Below are 10,944 nucleotides of genomic sequence, written 5' to 3'. Positions count from 1 at the left end.
AAAATCAGATGGAAGTTCCCCGGCAAAGCAGTTCGTGTAATACTGTACTATTCAGAAAACTGTCCCTAAAAAGCATTATCGTCCTTCTATCCAGGTAGAAATAGGGCTTTCCCATCCTTTATCAAGTAGCTGTTTATTACCCCAGGCATGGTGGCAGTTTCTCATCCTGTGCCACTGAGATTAGTTTTACGGTTTGGGGTTTACAGTACTACATATAAACATAGTATTTTTTTATGAATCAAACTACACTCATTTTATTTGTGGGCACTTTATTTGTATATTTGGAATAGACTCAAACCTAAGACTCATATTTCATTTGTGGGCATTTTTTGCATATTTGTAGTCTGTAATCTCTTGTACTGCTATATAGTTTTTATATTATTATTATTACTGTACTAATAAAATTCTTTATTTCCCAGAACAATGATTCCTAGAAATGCAGATCTAGACCAAGGAATTAATCTTAAGAGGAATGGTAAAGGAGGCCTGAAGAATCAGATTCGTGTCGACATGAATTGGCTTTGAAGGTACTTAGTAATTACCTCTAAAGTGGGTATATCAGTCTTGTTTGTCGCAATAAAGATAGCCAGCTAATTACTGTACAAAAAATCCTCTATGAAAAAGTTGAAATACATGTTTAATGCTGAAGAGGACCACTGTGCAAATGGCTGAAAGCTCTCAAATATTTTTGAATTTTGAAAAATCTCGCTTTGATTACATGATCATACGTAACTAGCAGATTTTTACTAATCCGCAGAATCCTTTAAATCTCTTAACCCACAAGGCATAAAAATGTAATTAGTCAAATTTAAAATTGTTTGAAATTTGTTGTGACTTGCAGAATCATTTAAATTCCTTGTACCACAAGGCTTAAAAATTTAAGAAGTCTAAAATAATGTTGCTTAATTTTATTATTTTCTGCCAACAGACAATTGCTCAAGGTCATGGAAATTGCAATAGAGGCAAGCTCTTCGGCGGTCCTGATGGTTTGTTGAGGAAATTTATTTTTCTGCTGGAGGGAAAATCATTGGTTGGAGATGGTTACACACTGTACTGTAGTTAATTTATTGGCTGCTTTTTCTCAAGCACATTAGCAAAATATGTAGAGGTGAAACGCTACATTCTTGTAAATGGGGTCTAACATGCATCCTTAAGGTGGTCATCATGTGCCCTACTTTGCTTTGACGAACAGACTTTAATGCCCCTCTGTTCATTCACTCCCCCTTAGTTCCTATTCCCGGGGGATAATGCTGTTCATCACAATGTCGGGAGTGTGAGACAGTCTTAATGACTTCTTGATAAAGTATGACTTCTTTATGAAGTATCTCTTCAGTATAACTATTGATGACAATCCTCCGAGAGCCCTCTTCATCCTGTTTCTACACTGTCCTGTGGTCACATACATCACTTGTTAGTTTTCCCTTTCATTGTTCAGACTAGTGTTTGGAACACTGAATTCACAATAATTGCCCATCAACAAGTTGTAAATATCTTTCTTTATTAACATCTCCCATACTGCATCTTCATGCGGAGAGATTCTCAGGCACCAGCAAGAATGCCTCCTGATGTGGGCACCAGTGATGAACCTCTTGATGAATTTGGCCACATTCCCCTTACATTCGGGCAGCAATCCACATTTGCGGCCTTTATGTAGGTGGATATGTAAGTTACTGGCTTTTGTGTGTGTTATACCTTTGTTTTCAGGCCATCATCTGAAATTGTCATCAGAGGATAATGAAGACTCAAATTTGACATACTTTTGGTTTATCATGACATTTTCAAATTGTCTTCAAAGGCAGCCACAAACAAGTAGTATACCACTAAACTCCATGGGGTGACCTCACTACCATGCCATCCACCTATTGGCAAAAGTTTTCTTCTGTATGAGAGGAAAGGATTTCCACTATGCATGCCTCGAGCATCTCCATTTCCAACCATCTTTCAGAGATTAGGAGAGGTTCCAAACCAGATCTGTAAACAATATTTTAGATGATCTCTGTGGTTTCTTGAACAGACTGCCTACACCTGCAATGGTACCATCTTCATCTGGTTTCGTGCTTTCAATTCTGTTGAAGAGGAGCTAAAAGAAAACTTGCAGACTAGCTGGAGTTAGAATTCTATTTAGACCTTGCCAATCCTAGGTTGAAATTCTATTTTAAACCTTACCCATCCTATAAGTAAAGAAATGACTGTTTACTGGTGTTGACATTCCATGCCTTTAGCGAGGCTTGTCGCTACCCACCTATGGTACTTTACAGGCTATCTCCACTTTTTGCATGCTTTCCTAATGATTCCAGTTTGTCTTCCAGTAATCATCTTACAAAATTTTCTAGAGATGGTCAGTAAATTTCCTCTTTACTCCGGGATGAGGCTTCTTATGCACTGAGAATGAAATCCAAAATTTACAAGTACATACAGACGTGCATATCCTTTAGGCCTCCATTATGTCAATTCCTGCCAGGTTTCCCAACTGTCTTGATGTTCTTCATTATGTACATATGGGGATTTCGGAGAAGATTTAGCTTCACAACTGTCAACTTTTTGGTGTCTTCCTCCTTAATTTCTTAGGTTTTCTATGTAGAATAAGTTTATCTACGTAGAATAACTTTCCCAAAGTAATCTCTGCAGAGAAGTCTCCCCAAAGTGGTGGCTTCCCTCCATTTAGGTGTTGTCTGTCTTGCTACGGTCCATTCTTCCATTTCCTTGGGAGATCAGACCTGTGATAAGAGAGGGAAGATTCAGACAATTACTGTTACCATAAAAGTGGAAAAGTGCATAGCATTCAGTTACATATTAGTATAAACAATCTTCCAATGATGAAATAAATGTGCTGTAGTAAAAAAATAGTACCACTGTAGTGTACTGTAGCATTGCATTATCCTTTTACAATTAGTTCCAGCTAAATATTCTGTAGAAAAAAAATGCAAGTATATATAAATAGAAAAAATTGTACTCCTCAGGAATTAAGATTGTCTAAAATTATCTCCCCTCCCCCCACAATTAGGGGTTTGCAGCATAGTATTCCTGAGAATACTATCATTCTAAAAATAAGTTTACCCAATTTGATATCTGGCACATTAGATAAAATCACTAACATTTTCATGAATATTTGGAAGTTGCTCCATACCTTCCCTGAAAATTATTATACCTACTATATATAGCTCAATACAGTTACATCTATTCCAGAGACTTATAAACTGATTGTTTATGCTTTGCTAATTCTTTTCTTTGTAATAGTACTATTTTGAACCCACCCCTCTCTAGACTCCTGCTACTGTAAACTCCTTACTCCTAAAGACTCAAGCTACTCTCCAACCCTTCCCTGTAGGTCCTCATCTTCAGCAGTAATAGAGATCTCATCAGCATACATGCTCTTTCCTTTGTAATTATATCTAATGGATAAAAAACTATTAATGGAATTCTGTATCAAACCAGCTTTCAAAACAAATCTGGGATTCACATCACTTTAAAGCAATCTAACTCCACAGCTTTAACATCCCTCCAACAGTATGTACCATCTTTACCTTAATGTTGTATAGTATGTTGGTAAAGGAACCAAACAATTTCTATCAAGCACTCCATCATTCATCCATCCTCACCATATACCCATACATATCTAGATTTGACTCTTGTATCAGTATTATTTACTACCCTGGCACTTCCAATGTCTCTATTTACCAAATAGCCTTTTCACCACAGATCATCCATCTTTTGTTCCTTTCATTCTTAGTGACCCTGTTTCTCAATCTTTACATCACCACTGGTCTGAATATGAGGCAACAGATCTTTGTGTGTGTTTAGTTTATCTGGCATTCTTCAGCACCTGCTACCCATGCACCTGCTCTCAACCTTAGCCTCACACCCTACCTCATGACTGAAAACAGATCCTAAGTACTCTAAACTTTCTACCCGTTTGAAATTTAGGTCTCTTCTATCTTGTACACAGTAAACCACCTATCCCTCCTTGCTTTCTAGACACCATAACCTTACTTATATCCACATACCATCCCATTCAAATTAACCACCACTGTCTTTCTCGTCGTTTGCAGTTCTTCTGCAGTCTCTGCTATAATTTCTTTGTTTAAAATATGAGGTACTGTTTTTCCAAAGGTAATTTCAGTTCAGGTCTTCAAGAGTAACAAAAAACTAATTTTAAAAATTACACAAATTCAAACATTTGGTTTCAACTAAGCTTATCACATCCAAGAAGCTTTAAGTGACTGAAAACATGTCTAGAAAACTTATATATTCATAATGATAATAGGATTCCAGGGCATAATTTGTTTTAAACTAGAAAAAAAAGTAAACAGCGGATGGCCCTTTGTACAGTGAGGGAAAAAAATATCCATTAGCTTACTGGATCAGAATATAGAGTGATAAATGTGTACGAGATTTCAGATCAAACAAAATTTTGCAGTAGCATGTGTAAGATATTTAAGCCAACAAAAATAAAAACCAGAATTAAAAACAAACCTACCATTAATACATCAGCAACAAATTCAAATTCCACAAAAGAAATAGTTTTCTATCCCTAATAGACAACTCAATAACTGAAACAAAACATTTAACTTTAGTGCTTACATAAGGCCAGGATGTATAAACCTGTAAAATAAGATACACCTCAACCCTTCAAAAGACCCTCACACAGCTAAATATCCCAGTACATTTTATTAACAAAACACCACACTAAATGGAATGGAATATTAAGGAATATAAAACTAAGGCCAGAGGTCATTCAGAGCTGAGAGGGATATTGAATAAAAAGGTTTTGTAGGTGTAACAAAAGAAAACCTCGGCTTATCTATGAAACAATTATTAGTAGAAGTGGAAAATATGATGGAAGAATTTGAATGGAGGTACATACACCACGAAGGAATAAAAAGGATTGCAGATAGGGGCCAAAAGGAAGCTGCAAAGAACCTCAAATAATGCCTACAGTGAACAATGTGCGATGCACTGACAGCAAAAACCTCTTCTACAGAGAAAGCCAGACTAAAGTCTGTGGTTATTTCCATGAATATACAAGAAACATGGTTTACCCAAAACATGCAACAAGTATCTGAGCTGGCAAAGTTGCAAGAGAATGTTTTAAATGTATTTCATCACTTGTCACAAAGCAACATAAAACAACTGAGCTGGCAAAGTTGCAAGAGAATGTTTCAAATGTATTCATCACTTGTCACAAAGCAACATAAAACAGCAGTTTTAGGTATAGAAAACCGACAAAAAATAAAAGGTGATCAACAGATCTTGATGAATATAGTACAATGTTTTGGATATTGGTTCCTTTTTATGCAAATTTCAAGTACTTTTGTAAATTACAATTCATGCAAAAACTGACACTCCTCTATCTCCTAAATGCCTCCTACCTCATATTACCAGATTATTGGTATGATCAGGTTTCCTAGCAATCTTATAGTACTAGCCATGATAGTTTTTGTGGGCAATTTGACCTTACAAACCGACATGTTTTTGAAAGTTATTATAAAACCTTATCGCTATAAAAAAAATCTTTAAAGAACTTTAAAAATCTCCTTTGATGGGGTAACTTGCTGGAATTCTGAAAATTCAGCTCTTAAGTAGGTTCCAATCAGAGCTTCCTTTCAAACCTTTAAGTGTCGTAGATTGTCAACGACAACAATGTTTATGACTCAAGGTTTGACAGCCAAGTAATCCTACCAATTACTAAAGAAATTGTCAAAGATACCAGTCTTTAGCTTTCATCACAAATTACCAAGCTCCTTTATATAAACATTTGAGTAAATATTCACTGACTGAAAATTGCCTAAATCATTCAGTGGTATCAAATGCCATATGAAACATCCATAATACCAAACACTAAAACTTCATACCTGTCACAGGTTACTATGAGATCCTTCAAAAACTATATGGTTCCTCATGGCAAGACAACCACCTACGCATTGTCCTTGTTACCAGCACCATTAAAATTGAGGAGAGGGAGGAACAAGCTTCTATTATTTTTTTTTTCCATTTTTTGTCTACAGACTCCACCTGGAAGAAAATTTAATTTGAAAACTAAAACAGCACCATGTGCAAAGTTTACAATTTCTTTTTAGTATAAGCCAGCAAATGAATTATAAACTGTACAGCGAATTAGTTATGACAAACTTTTTTTCTCATAGAAAATCATTATATGCCAACAATTATGGTCCAAAATCTTTCTCATGGTAGCCTCATAGTCCACATGTAACTTTGATTCAGTTTCCCATTAATCATTGTGATAATTTTTCATATACTACAGTATTTTGGGAATGAGGCTGCAAGATCAGCCAGTCTGGGAGGAGGATCCCCAAGGGACAGGTATGTTGGTAAAGAATTCCAGCTAGAAAAAACTGCCCATGGGAAGAATTCCTTGCACCTACCACAATTGGACTGATTATTTTCTTTAGTACATGAGTCACTAATCTAAAAGCAGGATAGGGAATCATGTGGTAGACTGCCACAAAAGCAGGTGTGGCCACCATCTGCTTCCAAAATGGAACTACTAGATCTAATATCTTAAAAAGGTTACTCATTACCAAGCACAGGAGGCATCAGATAAAGTTTAATGCATCTCAAGTCAAAATAGCTTTCAGGCACTGGCTTCTGCAGCCCCTATGCCATACTTGGAAAAGATTATTACACCATATATGGTCCCTACCAAGAACAGGTGGAAAAGGACAGATGGTAAGAGAATTGTCACTTGGACAAAGTCAATCAAGAAGTCTCAATTACTACGGAAACCCTTCCACTTTCCAAAGAGCAGAGGCAATATGGTTTCATACTAGCATATCCCTATTAATAGACATAATGGATCAGTACTGTACTGGGCAACAAACATTACCTTCCGCATACAATTTAAGATCATGGCCAAGTTCAACAAGGTCAGCCCCATACACATGCAGTAATAACATTAAAAAATAATTTGTCTATTAGGCATAATCACTGTGACAAGTCTATAATCAATGATCCCATTAGTCTGGGCTTTTCAGAGGTTATGAATACCCAAAGACAATGACTATCATGGAGATGCACACCTGAGAAAGTTTCCTTTCTCTTGGGACAGGATTGCTGGACATGCAAGCACAACTGACACTATAACTGTTGGCCAGGTAGAAACTACTGATCATTTTGTGATAGGTTCAGAGAACATAAGCTGGTACTGTGATGGAGCACCATAAGAACAAGAAATCAGGTTATTGCTGCTGGGTTTTATAACAGATTAAATCATTTAAGATTTGTAATTTGTCTAGATCCAAAGGCAACTTTACTAAATTCAACAAATTCTGTACATCAGAATTCACATCAACAAACCTCAATAGCAGGTGAGAACAACAGGCAAAAGACGAATCTTCATAGAACCTGGTAGGTACCTAATCCATATGACCAATCCCACTTCCCAGGATGGAGGAGATCCTTTGCTACCTCTGGGCTCACATACCTGAAAATTAAAATCTTCAATGTAACTAAAGCTAGTGAGCAGCAAAATATTAGGAAATGTATACTAAAAGCAATTACAAAATATGTCTGGCATCGATTCATTTAACCAGTAGTAATTAAAAGCAAGAAAACAACTTTTCAAGTGTTGCTTCACCTAAAACCTATACAATGCATGATATTCCAGACATCAATAAAGTTATAAAAAAAAAAAAAAAAAAAAAAAGAAAAAAAAAAAAAAAAAAAGGCTGGAGATCAGCAGCAGCCAGAGAATTATTGACTGTTGGCTCATAATGATCCTTACACTTTTTGGAAAATTCTTAAATAATTGCCTTACTCAGCTTTGCATTTAATCATTTATTTTCCCTCCAACTTATTCTTGACTTTATTTATCCAGTAAGTTAGATAAGGATTTTTGCCATCCTTTCAAATGCGGAAGGAGATAACTATAAGTATACTAGAAGTACATAATTTTTACAAAGGAAACAACTAGTAATAGATTGTTCCTATACAGTAGTATATACATACTAGCATGTAACAGGTGTGTGTTCAGTGTTAGGCAAAATAGCAATTATGTTGGGTGTATTTGATCCCTAATAACTATGTGGAAGATGGTGTATGGGGAAAGCTCTGGGCCTTATACACAAACTTTTAAGAAAATATGTCAATGCTCTGTAAAACGGCCTACTAAGCGTAGTGTAGTGCTAGGGGCCATAGAGATAAGTATGGCAAAACCCTTCTGTAATGCCTACAGTGTATTATATCCTAGTGCACTGGCAGCCAAACCCCTTACATGGGTTAAAAGCCTTAAATCTCTTAATGATAATACTTTTTTGGGATTTTGCTTGGCTTAAGAAAGTTTGATCTAATTTCGGCAACAGAGCACCCTTTTGAAATTAGGTTGATACAGTTCATCCTTTCATTACAGCACAATGAAAATTAGGGTAAATGACCAAACGGTGACATAACGGCCACCTCTCAGAACGCGGCCACTTCCCAAAAAAGCGCTTGAATTATGCCATTATTTTGTAATTTAGGAGAAAACACTTACTTTGAGAGGAACTTAGAAGTCTGTGTGTGCTAACAGGATGGGCCACAATTCGTGACTGAAGCTCATGGCAGCAAATTCAAGTACTTTTTCGGGAAGGTGGCTGCATTCTGGGATTGGTGCCCTCTATGTCGCTGCTCTGTCATTTATCCTATATCTAACCTAATAAGTTTGAATACATGCTCACACACACTCATGTATATTTACTGAGTATCCATGTGCATTTTCAGCTAGTTAATGGCATTTGAGATTCCCCTCTTTTCCTTAAAAAAGTTAAAAATTACCTGTTGGACTGAATGCAAGTTTAGTCCACATCTAGGTTAAAGTGTAATTCATCAGCAAGCTGCCATTAACTCAAGTGCCCATGCTGACTTAAGGTCCTTGAGAACTAAGGTTTGGCAAACTGGTAATAAAATTTTTATAATTTAACATTTAGAAATACCTAACATTTTTTTGTGGTAATTCTAAGCAATAACTGCACGAACTGCAAGGAAAGTTTCCAAAAATATAACAGCTACTAGGGATTGGGGCGTCAAATGTATATTTTGCAGTGTTTAGTACTAGACCGTGGGGCTTATGGTCGACCCCCAAAAATAAGTCGATTCTTAATAAGCAAACCAAATACTACAGTAAAATACAGAATGGCCGGTCTCTATCACTGCGCAACTACCTTCCCGAAAAAGTACTTTAACAAGTCTTGTAACACAGGATAGACATTAGTTAAGAGCCAGCGTCCATTGAAGCAACACCTCGAGACCTCTACTTTCCTCTTTAAGCTTAAAAAGTTTTTTCTCCCAAGTCACAAATTAAGGCAATAGGTAATTTCAAATTATCAAGAAGGTGATCACGCTATGGTAGAGGCCGACCATTTGGCATGTTACCCTATAGGAAACTAATTTCCAAAGAAATACCAGACGTGGAGTTAGCCTATTGGTAGATCAACCATTTTTGTTTTTATTACAACGCTCTGCTAAGCAGGTTCATTTATCAAAAGTTAGGCACTGCATTACCAGTTTATTGGACTAGCCAGAGAAATCTCATGGCCTAGTGTTGGCTAGACGGTATTTCTACAGAAGCAGTCCGCACGGACTGCAAGAAACGTAACCGCAGATATGACATCCACTAGGGATTGGGGGCCGTCCAATGTATTTCGCAGTGTTTAGTACTGGCCCCTGGGGGGTTAATTACAGTCGTCCGAATAAATATTACTTAAAATTCTTGTTCAGTAGGTAAAACTGCATAGAAAAACTGCAACTGCCATAGTCTAGGCCGCCGCGGATAAGTACCCTAGATCTACCAAAGGTTAGGTTAGGTAAGGTCAGGCTGAATTGTTACAGAGACCCAGCCTATGGTGGCTAAATAAATCATTGGCACCAATTGGTCTAGTGGTCAGAAATACATGAAAACATAAGCATGCACAGTTCATAATGCACAGCCTAAGCTATCGTTCATTCATTTGGCTACTACTAAACATTTAATATATTATTAGCTACGCTATTTACAATTTCACCTTACCTTTTTCCGCCGGTTCTTCCATACTACTGCCTACTAAATCAGGTCCATGGTATTTCTTCTTTGGTTTTAATTCTGCCGGTAACTCTCTTGCTATAAATGGCTAACGCCATGGCATTTTCCTCCATTTTTATCCGACAGCAATCTTAACAGCGAAGTTCAATATTATATGGGTGGGGCATAGTTCAGTACCGACCGTAGGACGGTCTGGGACTGGGACTGGGAGTAAATGCGGTCAGTTGACGTTTGAGTCGGGCACCGCCCCCTTGGTGGGTGGGTATTCGGTTGTTGAGTCTGACGGCTGGGGGGCAGGGATCGGTATTGTTCCCGTCCTCAAATCCTTCCTAATTCATCGACCTTCACTCGATAATCTCTTTCAGAATGCTTGTATCTATTCAAAAACATTTTATTTTTAAGTAACCAATGTCACTTGGACAATTAAATAAATTTTGTACTTTTCAGATCTAGTAGGTAGCCCCCCAGGGGGGGGGGGGGGGATGTTTATCGTAGTTTCCCTCCTCAAATCCTTCCTGACTTATCGACGTCCACTCGATAATCTCTTTGAGAATCCTTGCATCTATTCAAAATCACTACATATTACAGTAAAAAGTGCCACTAATCTACTTTTTTGCCTAAGTACTGTTTGCCGGTCGCCTATATTTTGTCGATTATAAAACTACAGATTATAAACACCGAAGGAGGCCTGTTCTCTTGAGCTTTTGTTAGGCGAGTTTAGTCTTATTTGTCGTAGATAATCAAGTCGTGCTTTTGTGATACGGATAGAAGATTCATTATATATATAGATATATATATATATATATATATATATATATATCTATATATATATATATATATATATATAGGATAGTATGTGTGTGTGTGTGTGTGTGTGTGTGTGTGTGTGTGTGTGTGTGCGCGCGGGTGTGTGTATATAAATATAAATTTGT

General features: G+C 37.0%; 1 long non-coding RNA gene across 1 annotated transcript; it reads right to left on the bottom strand.

The window, feature by feature from the left end:
• Window positions 1-252: 252 nt before the first annotated feature.
• LOC135198537 (uncharacterized) lies at window positions 253-10,599 on the bottom strand. Its single transcript, XR_010310834.1, has 3 exons — window positions 10,001-10,599; window positions 7,315-7,441; window positions 253-2,717 (listed from the first exon to the last, which is right to left on the bottom strand). It is a non-coding gene; the product is annotated as an uncharacterized LOC135198537 (long non-coding RNA).
• Between the last annotated feature and the right edge of the window lie 345 nt (window positions 10,600-10,944).

Source organism: Macrobrachium nipponense, chromosome 23 (assembly GCF_015104395.2).
Source record: "Macrobrachium nipponense isolate FS-2020 chromosome 23, ASM1510439v2, whole genome shotgun sequence".
In the NCBI taxonomy this organism is placed as follows: domain Eukaryota; kingdom Metazoa; phylum Arthropoda; class Malacostraca; order Decapoda; family Palaemonidae; genus Macrobrachium; species Macrobrachium nipponense.
Note: the sequence above shows the minus strand (reverse complement) of the source record. Positions and strands in the feature narration are given on the sequence as shown.